This window comes from Podarcis filfolensis (assembly GCF_964270895.1).
Source record: "Podarcis filfolensis genome assembly, chromosome: 12".
Taxonomy (NCBI): Eukaryota; Metazoa; Chordata; class Lepidosauria; order Squamata; family Lacertidae; genus Podarcis; species Podarcis filfolensis.
The window spans coordinates 9,513,869-9,529,914 of NC_139614.1; the positions used below are offsets into that span (position 1 = coordinate 9,513,869).

Sequence of the window (16,046 nt, forward strand, 5' to 3'; positions counted from 1 at the left end):
ACCTATAATCTGATGCAGAGTCTTGTCTGCAGTAAGATTGCAAGTAAATTAACTTTTGCTGATACCTTTTGAATGGAAAGAAAATACAGAAGTTGTATAAGTCACAGACTGTTTAAGTGGTTTTATCATGGTATGTTTTTACTTGGTTGTAAAGTGCTTTGGGGCTTTTCTTAGTGAGAATCAATACATAAATTTAATAAACTGAACCAACCAAACCTGACACCATTACCTTTTGATGCAATGACTCGTGTGTTATTGACAGCTACATATAACAGCAGATTTCTTGTTTGAGAACAAAAACTAATGGAAATCATAGGACACAGAGGATACAATATTAGGTTCTAAAGGTGGAAGGATAAAGCACACCCTGCAGATTTCGTGCTCAAAGTTTCTAATTTAAGTTATAGCTATAACATTTAAAAATACGGTATTTAATGAGATCCGATTAATACTGCAGTTATCATCGAGTATTTCTGCCAAGGGTTCCCTTGTAGCATTTACAAGGTTTACTGTTGCAGTCCTGTGGCAAAAATCCTGCAAGAAAAGAAAATGGAAATTCATACTGTATATAACCTTTACTATGCAGTCTGAAATTACGGGGAGAAAATGTTAAATATACTGTTTTCATTTTAGCTATAAACTTTATACACCATTACTGAACAGTACCATAACAACTTTGTATAACAGCAGAAGCAGTTCTTTGTGCTGCTTTCAGATCTTTCCAAAGGCAGCCTTTCTGTTTTTGATCTCTCCTTTCCACCCCTCAACCCTTATTCATCATATGGAAGCAAAACAAATTCTGTATCCTAGCCTCTGTTGGCTCATGTGACAAATGGGAGATGGAGCTTCAGCTGCAGAAATGTTATATGGGATGGGGACCCACCATAAAACAGCATTCAGGACCCTCTATTCCCATTCCTAGCATTGGATTTGTTTGTATGGATGGCTTTTCAATGTCATCCCAGCTACTTTTTTGGGATCCCAATATGGATAAAAGCATATATGGTAATAGTGATTTAGATAAGATACACTCAAGTTTTTTGAGACGTATCCTGGGGCTCCCAATTTCAGTCAAGTATACACACAATGAAGGGACGCGGGTGGCGCTGTGGGTTAAACCACAGAGCCTAGGACTTGCTGATCAGAAGGCTGGCGGTTTGAATCCCCGTGATGGGGTGAGCTCCCGTTGCTCGGTCCCTGCTCCTGCCAACCTAGCACTTCGAAAGCACGTCAAAGTGCAAGTAGATAAATAGGTACTGCTCTGGCAGGAAGGTAAACGGTGTTTCCGTGTGCTGCTCTGCTTCGCCAGAAGCGGCTTAGTCATGCTGGCCACATGACCCGGAAGCTGTACACTGGCTCCCTCGGCCAATAAAGCGAGATGAGCGCCGCAACCCCAGAGTCGGCCACAACTGGACCTAATGGTCAGGGGTCCCTTCACCTTTATACACACAATGAACTATTGGGTGTGGGCTAGCACTAAAACAAACAAACTGGTTGTGTAGCCATTTTCGTTGCCAACCTTTGAGTCTGCTTTCTGACTTACTTAAGGACTCTTATAAATCCAGATGGTTCTAACTCTGCAAAATTCAATCTATTGGTATCAACTTGGAACTCTTCTGGGTTCTTCAACTTATTGTGATTACCTTTTTCCTGCCAGAGAGGATGGTAAATGCTTGTGGTTTTATGTGTCAGGGCTCGAGTGCATCATGTGTGGCTGGGATGTGGAGAAGGGAACATTTGCTGCTCCACCTCAGACAACAAAGGGACAGAGAGAGAGTGGGTGGGAAAATGTTGGTGCAGTGTAGGATTAAGTTTTAAGTTGTGCATGTATTTATTGCTTGCAAGTTCACCTCTTGTGACTACCAATATATGGCTGACACTGGTGTAGCTGGTGTTTAGAGGTCCCACTGCCCACATACCTTGTGCCACATTGGCACAAAGTCATTGCTAAAAATCAGGTAGCCAGAATGACAATATGTACAAACTGGGGAAATGTCATTTCCCCCCTTCTGGAGATTCTGTTTAAGGCAAAATCTGGAACATGGCAAACATGAGGAAATGGGTGGATTTGGAGAGAGTGAGAGAGTGTGGGCAGCAAGAAGCCAAATTTAACAAGACGTTGAGTTTGTTTATGTCGTATTGGAACAATGAAGTACAGCATTTGGCAAATCCACCCTCTTTGCTGGGGGATGTTTAAAGACTGGGAGTACAGATGAGTTAGACTGAATCTAAAGCTGATAAAGAAAATATTATTAAGAATGTATTGAATTGAAATAGCAAATATAAATACTGGATGTAGTTATTTATTGACAAATATATATTCTATTTATTATAATTTTAGATTATAATAAATTGGATTAAATATTGGATTAAATATTACATATTTGATTAAATATATAGAATTCTATATTATCCATACAGCTTTCCATATATATATTTCTTTTTTTTTAATGATATTTAGGCTACCTATGCAAGAGAGTTCTTAAATTAGCTCCGCACACAAAATTCTACCACAGTTCTTATATCATCATTTCTCCGCTCCCCCCTCACTTTTAAAGCAGCAGCTATTTTTATTCCCACTTCTGAGACTAGTAGCAGGTGGCTAGCGCCATTCAAGCCCACAAATATCCTTTTAACATTCCAGTTTGTTTGTTTTTTTGACCAACTCCCCAAATTGCAGGAATTCAAAAGTACATGTTGCCCATGACTCCTGGCTTTTGAGCAATTTAAACTGTAATACAGGCATTTCTGGCAGCAAACTACATTCAATGGAGCTAGCTGGGGAGTGTGAGGCTTGTGGGAGAGAACGCATTACCATTTGTAATGCAGATCTTCCTTGATTCTCTGCAGGATTTCACAAAACCCTCACGGTAGACACAGCAGGGAAATTCTTACCTTTCACATTTCTACAGTGCAGGCTCTCAGAGAGGTCCTTGAATAATGCCATACGATACAATCTACTTTATGAGCTGGTGTCCTGCAACTGCAATGTATATCGTTTCTTCGATATTTATATCTTTGCAGGGTCCGCACCAACATTTCGGCAAGGAATTGGGCTTCATTTCAGTTTTGTTTTTAAAGTCTAAACACAAAATTGATGGCCAGCTTTCATACCCTGGCATTTTAATTTTTATTTTAATGCCATTTTGAGTTCTTTACTTGCACAGTAAGAGAAATGGAAGGAGACTGTTAAATACATTGGCAGGAGCCTGCACAATTGGAAAAGGTTACTATGTGACTGGCAGTTATAAAAAAGGTAAAGGACCCCCTGACCGTTATGTCCAGTCACAAGCGACTCTGGGGCTGCGGCGCTCATCTCGCTTTACTGGCCGAGGGAGCCGACGTTTGTCTGCAGACAGTTTTTCCAGGTCATGTGGCCAGCATGACTAAGCCGCTTCTGGCGAACCAGAGCAGCGCACGGAAACGCCATTTACCTTCCCGCCAGAACAGTACCTATTTATCTACTTGCACTTTGACGTGCTTTCGAACTGCTAAGTTGGCAGGAGCAGGGACCGAGCAACGGGAGCTCACCCCGTCGTGGGGATTCGAACCACCGACCTTCTGACCGGCAAGCCCACAGTGCCACCCGTGTGGGACCAAATTTTCATAGATGCTTGGCAGCCATGTAATCTCAGCAGGTACTAAAAACTGCACCATTTGAACTGCATTGTAGGGATGAGCACTCCCCCCCAGGGGGGCCACATATAATGGTCAGGGACTGCACTAAGGTGGTGGTGGGTAATTCTCTCTCTCTCTCTCTCTCTCACACACACACACACAGAGAGAGAGAGAGAGAGAGAGAGAGAGAGAGAGAGAGAGAGAGACCCCACTAATTTATTTTTACTTCCTCCTCCATAGGTGGGAGAGCATTTCTGGTAGACCGGAGGGGAGCTTGATTCCTTAGCCCCTCCCAAGGTGAGCTAAGCCTGGCCTATTCTATTGTCTTAATCCCTTCGTGCATTAATTAGACTTAAGCATGTTGGTTATATGATGCAAGTTATTCCCACAGTTGGGAGAATGGGGAAAAAGGTGCACCATCTCTGTCTCCACCCTTCCCCTCCTGACTGCAGATTTATTTAGAGTTTAAAACACTGTTTAAACTTTAGAGCCGCTCACCCCATCAACCTGGGCCCCAGATCCAGGTTGGGTTGACACTGGATGGGCATGGATTAGGTGTGTTTGTGTGCTAGTAATCACGACCCTTTGCCACTATCAATGCTTTCCCCATTGATTTCAGGGCTGCCCCAGTTTGGTTTGCACTATATTGGGGAAAGGGTATTATTATATGGCTGTAGGACCTTCAGCAGAGACTTTGTGACAATGGCATCAGCATTTATGTGGTTGTTTGCACTTTTCACCCTTGTTCCCAGCAACAAGAGGGGAAAGAATATTGATGGGTAATGAAGAGACTGCACAATTTTGTTCGGGATCAGCACAAAGTTACACATAGCACAGGTGTGCTTTTAACAGAGATAAATTTGGAAAGTTTGCATTGATTAATTACTCTCAAGTTCTCACATTCATCTGCCTAGTGTGAAAAGAACCGGGATCAAGCTTATATACACAGACACACATTTGTGTATGCATTATCATGCATACACATTATATTTTTTAAAAAAAATAATGTTTAAACTGAGGAATAAGTAGCAAATGCTAGCCATTTGAATAATTTTGTTCCTCAGGAGCCAATTAACAACAAATGTCAACAGCCACATTACCAATTAAAATTATTGGACTGGTTAATTCTGCGTCTAGCTTAGGTTCTAGAAGGTTATTTTGTGGGGGTTGGAGGTGGGGTAGACTTGTTATAACACCAGAGAAAACAATCAAGTAGTAAAATGAGAAATCAGGACCAAATATTTAGCCCCGTGGGCCTATCTTTTAGATCTAGGAACCTAGCAGCTACATGGAGAGCTTCTGTGTTGCAGTCCAGACACTGATTTAAATAGTCCAGTTTTTCTCTTTCCCAAAGTTCCCATTTTCCATTGCAGTTTATTTCTTTGAGGCCCTGATGGGGAATCTCAGGGCCATGGTCCTCCTGGCTTCTCGATCTGGCCCTTAGAACTGTTACCAGGACACATCCCTCACCAGGGTGTGTAAGGATGCTCAAGTATGTGCTGAAACTAGCCTACTGTACAAAGATTGCTCTGCTCACTTTTACCTGTAGAACCACCCACTGCTGCCATGTGACACCCTCCCCTGCCCCTCCTTGAAGGTTGCCCAAAAAGGAATGAAGCCCTCTGGCAGAAAAGAGTCCCCCATCACAGCTTTAAAGTAATAACACATTCACCATAAAAACAAATCACTTCTGAGTAAATGCAAAACTTCCCATAAGCCAACTTGAGGGACTTCCTGGAGCCTTGATTGGAGGGGGAATCAGTGGGAACCCAAGGCATATATGAAACCCAAACATTCCTAAGCAGTCAGTTGATAAAATGCAAGCATTTGATGTGCTAGCCACACTTCAATTCAAAATTCAACTCAGGTGGCTCTTGTGCATCACACAGAGGCATTCAGGAACACCAGAAGATGCCTTATGTTAGAGTTGTTGCAATGGAATCCTTGATCCGGTCCTTGTGCAGAGTAGAAATGAATGCTGCCCACCACAAGAATGACTTTCAAAGCTTTACTGGAAACTGTCTTAAAACAGATAGAAATAAATGTTACAAGATGCAAAGTAACACATTGCTACATTTTTTTTTTACAAGCTAGCAACGCAGTCCTGTCTTCTTCAGAGTCCTTAAAACGGTTCTATAAACTTTCCTCTCTCTGATCCCAGAGAGACAGATATCCTAAGCAACTTGTTTTTTCGCCATCACAGAGTTTAGCTTTGATATCTACTAGCTCCACTGCTGTTTGTTTGTTTTTTAAACCACTTAGTTCTCTGGTTTCACCTTCCTGCTGTGAAAGATCTGCAGCCTGAAGACTGAAATGGAACCATCCAACCTTTTCTGCCGCATTTGCCAGAGTGAAACCTCCTGAGCCTAATGCAGCCTTCCCTCTGCAAAATGTTTTCAAACACAATGCATACAAACATTACATTTTAAGCATATTAAGTTCTATCTTTAACACCTTAAACTGAATCAGGCCATTGATCCATTTAACTCAGTACTGTTGACACTGACCGGCAGCAGATCTCAACGTTTTCAGGCAGGGATCTCTCCTAGTTCTACTTGGAAATACCAGGGACTGAGCCTGGGACCTTCTGTATGCAAGGCAGGTGCCCCACCACTGAGCTATGACACTGCAACACTGAGATCCTTTTTTTTTTTTTTTTGCCAAAATATGCTGGATATTGAGCTAGGGATCTTCTGCATGCAAAACATGTGCTGTGCTTCTGAGCAGTTCCCCCTTCCTGTGAGCAGGTTAAAGTCATTAAGGTAACTATAGCTGGCTGATGAGTTTGACAGCCTCTGCATTCCCCCCCCCCCCTTCAGTCAAGATATTTAAGTGCTGGTGTTTGAGCCGTTATTGCTGTGGTACACCTCATTTCTGTTTACAATGTGCCCATTTCTATCCAACAGGAGAAAAAGATATAGAGTGAAATGATTTCACAAAATTGCAGGAAGGAAATGCATAATGTAATTGAGAATACAATAAATGGCACTGCCCAGACTAACATGCTGCATTCTTCACTCTAATTAGCTCCTTTGGAGCAGAGCAGATTGCTTTCAATAAGCCCAAGAAAATTGAGTTTGATTCACTGGAGACAATCTGGGTTCAGTGGTTAACCTCACAGCCTTTAACAAGGGAACTTCTTAAGGATACACAACAGTAACGAGTGAACTTGTCAATAGAAATTAGGGGCAATGTCAGGATTTGACCTGGTTTCAGATGGAAACGGCTCTTAGAGGGAAAATTTGGACAAGAGAGAGGAACAGTGGCTATTTCAGCACATTGGAATGGAATGGAATTGTACGTTTTGCAAAATGGAAGTCACGTGTGACAGAGATAAGGGCTCCGTCCTGCTCAAACAGCTTTGTATTGTGTTGCCACTGTCTTACCATAGATGTGTGTTTATTATGAATGCCTAACTTATACCAGTAGGTCTCTAATAATATTGGCCAGAGGACCAGCTGTGGCAAGGAGCTTGCTTTCTCCTCCAATCAGAAGAGAGCTTCAATATTTCATTTCCTTAGCAAGAGGAAGCACAACATGATTCTAATGATACAGATATGAGTGGCTCTCTTCAGATGATCATGTGTATTACTTCCCATACTTCAGAATGTGGTAAGTTACCCATGGTGTATTTTTCACCCTCCTGCTCATTCTACAGAGAGGAGGCCCTGGACTTCTGCCCCAAGATCCTGCCCTGATGGTACCACTAGCTGAAGAGAAAAGGGTGGCAGTAGTGGCAAATTGAGATAGTGGCATATTAGGATGAGAAGAGAAGCGATGGCATGGAGATAGCTCCTGGCTAACAAACTCAGCTTGCTTCTTAATGTTGCAGTCCTGTGCACACGTAAGTGGGGGTAAATCCCATTGAATTCACTTACTTATGAGTAGAGGTGTACAGGATTGTGTTGCGAAAATGGACCCAAACAAATGATTCCCAGCAAGCAACAATGGGCCCTTTTGTTCTGTACAAGTTCATTATAAACATGCAATATGATTTAAAATTAAGCTTTGAAGAGTCGTTGTTATATATTGTTGTACTGTGTATTTTGGGTCTATGGACTGCAATAAAGCTCTGTGTGTGTATACTGAAATTGTTTTCTGCAAACATGCCACACATAGCTTGAGAGTTCCAGATTTGCTACTTGGGTTTCTTTCTTTTGCAGTTCTGGAAGGGGTGGTGAAGGTCACACAAAGTAAAGACTTCTGCTATTTGTATTAAGCATAAGAACTTAATGTCATGGTCTGATCTACGGCTGAGGACGTCGGGACCGGGGGCAAGATGGCGGGGTGGGAGCAGGAACGAGGGTCCAGAAGTCAGGGATCCGAGGGTCAGGAAGCAAGGAGTCACGAAGTCAAGGGTCCAAGGGGCAAGAAGCAAGGAGTCACGAAGTCAAGAGTCCGAGGGGGAAAGAAGCAGGGAGTCAGGAAGCCGAGGTCCGAGGATCAGGAAGCAAGAAGCCACATGCAGCAAGGCAGGAAACGTGTTGCTGTGGCAAAGAGCCGAAGGGAAATGTTGCCCCAACCCAACCACCACATTAAGATGGGAAAGGAACTGTAACCATTCCGGTCCATAGAGAAGATGAGAATCTTTGAACAGCAGCTCTTAATACATTGCTTTAAGAATGTTCACCTCACGTAGTGAAGTAGTTTTTAGCATCCTGCAATTAACCTGAAGGAAGATCTGGCAGCAGTTGTGGAGGTGGGCAGAGTGAGGAGGGGAGGGAGAACCTAAAGAATAAGGGATCTGTTCATGTCATGGAACCAAACATTTGGAGAAGAGCTTTTAAGCAAGATCGATGCCTATAATGAGAAAAGGGTTTAAAAACCAGCAAAGCAATAATGCACATATTAGCTTTTTGATTGAGCGTGCTGATATCTTCCTCAAAACAATTATGCCATTCATCCTGTAACAAACATAATGACCCTGATAGACTCGCACGGGAAGCTTGAGTCAATCAATCCCAACCTCTTATTTAGATAGACACCAAGCACTGAGGCGGGCCAGCCCTGCTTCCTTGCTGCTCTTTTATTTGCTTCTTGACACATGCCATTAAGGCCTAAACTTTGCGGAAATGTTGCCCTTTTTGCTTCCCCCCTCGAACAACCCCACCCCCCTCTCTCCAAAGCCTAATTGACTCCTCTAAACAATATATTATCAGGCTAATGATTTGTTCTTGTAGCCTGGAGAGTTTCCGACTGTGTTTTCTTTTGAGAAATGCATAAATTGTAGCCCCATAATCCTATCGGGAAGGTTTTTAATAAGACATGACATTTCAGAAAAACTAAAGCAAGGGACGGGGTGTCTGCCACTCTATGGGCATTGTGCTCAGGCCTCGGCGCTTAATCTAAGATATTGAATGCCAGCTGCCAAATTGTGTCTGTAACATTTGACTGTGCAATGCGGTATGGTTTTAATATTCATCAGAGAGCTTCAATACAGGCTGACAGTACAGAGTACACTGCTATTATTACAAAATGATTTCTGGGCCTTGAGGGAACTTGGTACCATGCTGACTGAAGCCATATAGCTAAGTACTGAAGCTAAGCATTCACATGGCAGTTTTGTATTCAAAGTACCTTTGCCATCTTTATTCATCCTTGGAAGAAGGGATGCGGGTGGCGCTGGGGTCTAAACCACTGAGTCTCTTGGGCTTGCCAATCAGAAGGTTCGAATCCCCGCGACGGGGTGAGCTCCCGTTGCTCTGTCCCAGCTCCTGCCAACCTAGCAGTTCGAAAGCACACCAGTGCAAGTAGATCAATAGGTACCACTGTGATGGAAATGTAAACGGCGTTTCTGTGCACTCTGGCTTCTGTCATAGTGTTTTGTTGCATCAGAAGCAGTTTAGTCATGCTGGCCACATGACCCGGAAAGCTGTCTGTGGAGAAACACTGGCTCCCTCAGTCTGAAAGTGAGATGAGTGCCGCATCCCATAGTCACCTTTGACTGGACTTAACCATCCAGGGGTGCTTTATCTTTTTTACTTCTACCTTTACCTTCATCGTTGGAACAGCCATACAAAGTTATTCAATGTTCCCATTGGTGAAATTAAAGCTGACAAATACCAGTTTGCTCCCAGCCAGTGTTGGCTCTAGGTTTTGGTGGCAAGAAGACACCCTCCATTCCTTTTGGGGGGGATTCCTTGGTGGGTCTAGCTCCTCATTGCAGCTGGTCATGGAAGCAGAGAATTGTAGAGTTGGAAGGGATGCCATAGGTTGAAGGAGCTGCATATGTTTAGCCTGGAAAAGATAAGATAGCCATCTTCATGTGGTAACATGGAGACGGGTTTTTTCACTGTTGTCACCAGTGTTGTGGAATGCCCTCCCTGCTGAAATAAGAGAGTCCCCATCAGTATTGGCATTCTACCAGTTCCCGAAGACACACCTCCCATGAATTGATTGTGATTTCATTGTTTTAACTGTTCTAATTATTATGTTTTTAATTATTTGTTTTATTGTATAATTTAATTAAGGATGCTTTAATGTTATTTTGCCTTTTAATTATGGATTGATTTTGGAGTTGTAAAACTCTTAGAAGATATTTTGGTATATAAGCAGTATATAAATTAATAAATAATAACACTAACTGGATAGGCCAGAGATTGACCTTCTGCATGGAGGTCTACCACCAACCTAAACCGTATCCCCAAATGCATATATAATTGCATGGAGAGGGAGAAGATGGGTGACCAACAGGAATCATGCTGCCCCTTGTTTACAGATATTGCTGGCGTCTGACCGGATACCAAAATCTGGTTGTATATTAGCCACAGGGGAACTAGAAAATATTTTTCCAGATCCAATATTAGGTGTCCACAGCAACATCTATCTGATATCATAAAAATCTCTGTGCAAACTTCCCTGAAAGAGAGGGGAAAGTGCAAAGGTACCAAATATTAAGAAGATATTAAAGCTCACTTGAGGTTTCAAGATTTATTGAATGGAAGGGTAAATATTGAGAGAGATTAAGAAAGATTATAGAGAGGTTATCGGGTCATTGTTGACTCAGTGGGAAACGAATCGCACTATTCACTCGAATCAGTGCATGGGACTAGGCAAGAGGAGGAAGAAAAGGTACCCTGCCCAGCTAGCAGACACAGAATGAATGGAATCTTAGAGGCATAGAGGGAAGGAGGAGAAATTTAATTCAGTAGATGAATTAAAGCTGAATCCATAATATTCACATCTTCCATCGTTTGAAGTTCGTGCTCATCAAAATTTTGCAATGCAGTTCTTCAAGCAATATTTATAAAAGTGTATATATTAGGGGAAAGTGTGCATTAAAATGAAGATATTGGTGAATTAAGGGACATGGGTGGCGCTGTAGGTTAAACCACAGAGCCTAGGACTTGCCGATTAGAAGGTCGGCGGTTCGAATCCCCACGACGGAGTGAGCTCCTGTTACCCGGTCCCTGCTCCTGCCCACCTAGCAGTTTGAAAGCACGTCAAAGTGCAAGTAGATAAATACCTTCTCTGGCGGGAAGGTAAACGGTGTTTCCGTGCGCTGCTCTGGTTCGCCAGAAGTGGCTTAGTCCTGCTGGCCACATGACCTGGAAGCTGTATGCCGGCTCCCTTGGCCAGTAAAGCGAGATGAGCGCCGCAACCCTAGAGTCGGCCACGACTGGACCTAATGGTCAGGGGTCCCTTTACTTTTTATTAATGAATTACTGCTTGCAGAAATGTGTGCATTAATCAAAACAACATAGAACAATGTGTTTAATCAGATAAATTTGCACGTTTACAGGCTTCTATAGGCATGGCAGCACAGAACAGTCCATTGTTTGGTGCATGTGGTATAACATCTAAAGGCTCTTGTAGGCCAGATTAGGTATTACAGGACCTGTGCAATTGCCACTGAAAGCTGCAGTCCTGTACATCTGCCTCCAATCTCCCCCTATAATGTCTACAAAATGCATGGCATACATGGCATTAATGATACTTTCTCACACCAGCTCCACTTCATTGACTGTGGAGGAGAGAAACTTGCAACATGATGATCTCATGCTGTGACATTAGCAGTGAAGGCAAGGAGAGGAGAGATGTGTCATGAACACATCTGCCCCAAGTAGAGAGGCACAGCATGAGTTAAGAAGCAGCCAGCAGCAGGGAAGCTTGCATTACCCTCAGACAGTGGGGAGCAGTGGGCTGTCTGCTCCCCCTCCCCCTCCTCCTGACAATGAAAGGAATGCAGATAAGACGCTAGCAGAGAGCGGGATGGAGAGAAGCCAACTCGCTCAAGAAGCACTGGCAGGATCAGAAATCAGGAGGGGGAATATTTCCTCACCAGAAGAGGAGGCAATTAATCCTATGAGCCCAAGGAGCAGATGTATGGGGAAGGTATTAGACAGGAAACAAAACCAGAAACGTAAGGGTTATAGGTTCAGGATATTCTGCAGAAGCAGGAAGAACTCCTCAGAAGGGTCAACTGAATTGTAAGTTACGGAAGCTCCAATAGAGCTTCCAAGGCTGGTTGTTTGTTTTGGAATAAATCTTCAAGCTAATTACGATTTGCGTGCTGTGTTATCAAGACGGCAGCCTGGGCTCCTGACAAGATGTGGCGTCTTCCATCATCACATGTCATAATGTCTAGTTCTGACTGGACTAACACATCTTGAGAAAGGCTATGTTCTAGCCACATTCCAATTAATAGATTTTGGCTCGAGATTTGTAAGATCTGTCTATTCCTTTGTGAACCTGCATGCAGGTTGCATATCATGGGCAACTTCTGATGCCCTATACCAGGTCCCCCTGCTGCTGTCTCCATAAACAAGAAGTTGATTCCATACATGGAGAGCTGCTGCAGAAAAGGCCCATTCTCATGTTGCCACCCTCCGAACCTCTCATGGAGGAGACACGTGGAGAATGGCCTCAGAGGATGATCTCAGGGTCTTGGTAGGTTCATATGAGGAGAGGCAGTCCTTGAAGTATTGCAGTCCTAATACTTAATGGGTCAAAACCAGCACTTTGAATTGGGCCTGGAAACTAATTGGCAGTTAGTGCAGTCTGACCAAGATCGGTGTAATATGCTCAAACCTTCTTGCCCCCATGAGAACCTTGCTGCTGAATTCTGCACAAGCTGAAGTTTCCGAACTGTCTTCAAAGACAGCTTTATGTATAACACATTGCAATATTTTATGGCATTTTGTTATTGCTTTGCTTTGGTTATATTGCTTTTATTTATTTTTATTTTTTGTAAACCGTTCTGAGAGCTTTGGCTGAAGAGCACCTGCTAAATACTGCAAGCAAGCAAATAGTTGATACTCAACTTCTCACACATGCATAGCCACTCCATCTTGCTTTATGCATTCGCACACAACATGGACATGTGTTAGTAGACAGATATGGTGAATTTAGCATATCCAGTGCAACACAGGCAATTAGGATGGTGATGGATGTTTTAAGGGCTCCACTAGCCTGATGCCATGCACATTGAACTTGATTAGCACTGTGTCCATTGTTTGCATTGTCAGCTCACATATGCCTGTCGTCTTGTACAGCTTCCTCAAGCCGGCGTTCCAAAATGATGCACATGTCACATCAAAGCAAGCAATGTCAACTTGCATTGCATTACATTCTATGACATGCTGTGATCTTATGTAACTGAACACAGCACATTCTGTCATTTTGCACGACAGGATTAAAGAGCAGGGAAATTATCTTAAAATAGACCATAACACATTATACAAAGCTATCTCTATCTTCTCCTACCTTCCAAGATTACAATTATCCATTAGGCGGCACAGGCACACAGGAAACTTGACTGAGAATGGAACTTCCTTGGGTAGACTAGCTTGAAGTTACTTGGTCCTTTGTCCATCTCCAAGTCCACAGCATCTGAATGGCATCACGCTGACTACCCCTGAAATACACTAATATATAACCACTTCCAAACCACAGCAATAAAAATAATAAAACAGCAGAATGTCCAAAACCTATATCAGCTTTATTTTTTATTTTTTTAATGTGGGTTTTTAAAGTCTTTTAAAATGCAATACCCAGTGGAACCTAGTTTATCAGAGCAAATGGGGCACTGCCCCACCAATCTTAGTCTACCCTCAGCCTTAAAATCACAGTCATGAGGCACCATCATGTTCTGCCTTGGGTTGACAGGCTGTGGGGAATGAGAAGGAGGGTGAAGAGGAGTATGGGATGTGGGGGCTCACGCAGCAGAGCAGAAGTAAGATGAGGAAGTCCTCCTCTTTCTCTGAATCTGGCAGCTCTGGCTGGAGAGGCCATTCACACAAGGCATGGGGATCTCCTGAGTAAGCTCAACACACCTTGCCTTTAAATGTTTGGTGGTTGGGCATAGGAACCCATTGGGACAACTCAATAGCTCCCATGTGGTCTGGGAACCTTTTGCCCTAGTTTTGAACTCAGGACCTCCTGCTCCTAGCTCTGCTAGTCCTGGCATTCAAATGCTTAGTCAGAACCTTGGAGCTGGTTTAACTCCGAGTCTGTTGGTGAGTCTGAGCCGTTATGCTGCCTCAACAAAAATCTCTTCCCTCCGTTTAAGAGTCTCTACCATTGTGTTTTGTGTGTGTCAGGACATAGCTCAAGCTCCTGAATTGGGCCTGGATACGCACCAGCAACTCAGCTTCCAGTCCATTGATTCCTGGCCAGCAGAAAAATTATTTTACTGGTCTTGATAGTCATATTCAACCATTAAGTTTCAGGAAGGCCTCTCCTCCTTCCGGAGGGGAGGTGTTGTGGGCGGGAGACGACTCCCGTGTCACGCAGGGAGCGTTATGCCCCCTGCCCCATCCACATGGCTGGTGCGCCACTCCTCCCGGTTGAGCACCCAATCGGGCGGCTTGGTGGGGGTGTGGTTTGCTGCTCAAGACGCAGCTGCGCCAGCCATTCAGCCCCTTTGCTTACCTTCTCATCACGAGTCACCCACCCACCACTCCCTTAGGGCTTGGGGCTTAGCTTTTCTCTTGACCTTGCTATGGACCTATGGTTGGTTGCCCAGGTTGCCCAGGGGGCCTGGTAGGGATTTTTCCAACTGGCATTAGGCCTTTTGGTTTTTTCGCCTACCTCGTAGCAATCGTAACAACTTTCTTGGTATTGGGCGGTTAGGCATTTGAATGTGTTGTTGGTGTGTGGAAGGGCAAGGTGTGGCCATCACCTACCTCTTCAAATTTGGGTATTCCATTAAAGGAACCCAGCGGTTGTGTATCCTGTCCGATGCCTGTGTGACGGGGGGCCATGGCACGACCCTCGGTGACATCAGGGGAGAGCTTATAGTTGTATTAGCATAACCCTACTAGTGGTTAACCCCCCTCTTCAGACTCACCCCTCTTCAAGTGGGTGGAGTCAAATTTTCCGTGGTCTAATGCCTAAGCCAATACCTTCTCACTTGCTGTAATCAATGAAGTTGTGGCCTTTTCTTGCCCATTAACCTTATATTCTGTGTCAATGTGTCTTTATTCCACCAAGCGGGGGTCGGGTCTCCTCGAACCACAACAGCATGCCTTTGAATACTGATCGCAGAATAGGGCTGTTTTCTTTGTTGAGGTAAGGGTAGCAAAAATGCAACTAAGAAGCTCACATCATAAAAATTTCTTTGGAAATTAAACCAATGTCCAGACTTTAACATTCAAAAACTTTACTTGCAGAAACTGATAGTTATACAGCAGATGAATTAAAATGTAACATTTACAGTCACATGCTTTTCCAATCATGGGTTTACAGTTTCTTCTTCTAACTTCCCAACAACCAGATTTTCCTCTCTTTCCAGAGCTCAGCACTCAGCCTTCCATATCTTAATTAGGCCATGCCTTGCGGCACCTATGAGAGATTTCCATTTTTACCTTCTCTTGCAGTTTTTCTTTCAAGCAGAGAAGAAACCCTCCAACACTCTATTCAACTTAGCAGTGTTCACAGTGGATTAAAACACAGTCATCTTGCTTCACATAAAATGGAGTCTCTCATTTGCTAGATACTTCCCATGTGACCAACTTTAGCCAATCACATGAAAACTACTAGAGAACTCTCTAGAATTCAGTTACTGACCAATCAAATTTAAACACATAATAATGCATACAATTATTTACAATTTCAGTGAAGTAAATTACTATACTTAGCAGTCTTCACATCCTGCTTGCGGACTTCCCAGCTCAGTCTGATGGGCTACTGTTAATAACGGGAAGCTGAACTAGCAAGGCTTTTGATTTGATCCAACAGGGTTATTCTTACGTTTTCTTGGCCTGAAGGTAAGTTGTGTGGAAGACTTCACCTAATAAATTTCTACATGCCTGGATATTGTTAATGAAGTGGGGCCAAATTAAAAAATCAAATTCCAGTTATCCTATCCAAGACCTGCTATCTGTCAGCTGAGTGCAAAGTGCTCTGAAATACAAGAGTCTTATTTGGCAGCTGGGCTTAATTCAGTTAAGTGATGATTTCACCTTGCACGGTTTAAGGTTTTAACT

The 16,046-nt window shown here is 43.3% G+C and overlaps 1 long non-coding RNA gene across 1 annotated transcript; it reads right to left on the bottom strand.

The window, feature by feature from the left end:
- Window positions 1–451: 451 nt before the first annotated feature.
- LOC310745661 lies at window positions 452–14,846 on the bottom strand. The gene is made up of 3 exons (XR_014540290.1): window positions 13,893–14,846; window positions 13,324–13,474; window positions 452–534 (listed from the first exon to the last, which is right to left on the bottom strand). It is a non-coding gene; the product is annotated as an uncharacterized lncRNA (long non-coding RNA).
- Window positions 14,847–16,046: the final 1,200 nt, after the last annotated feature.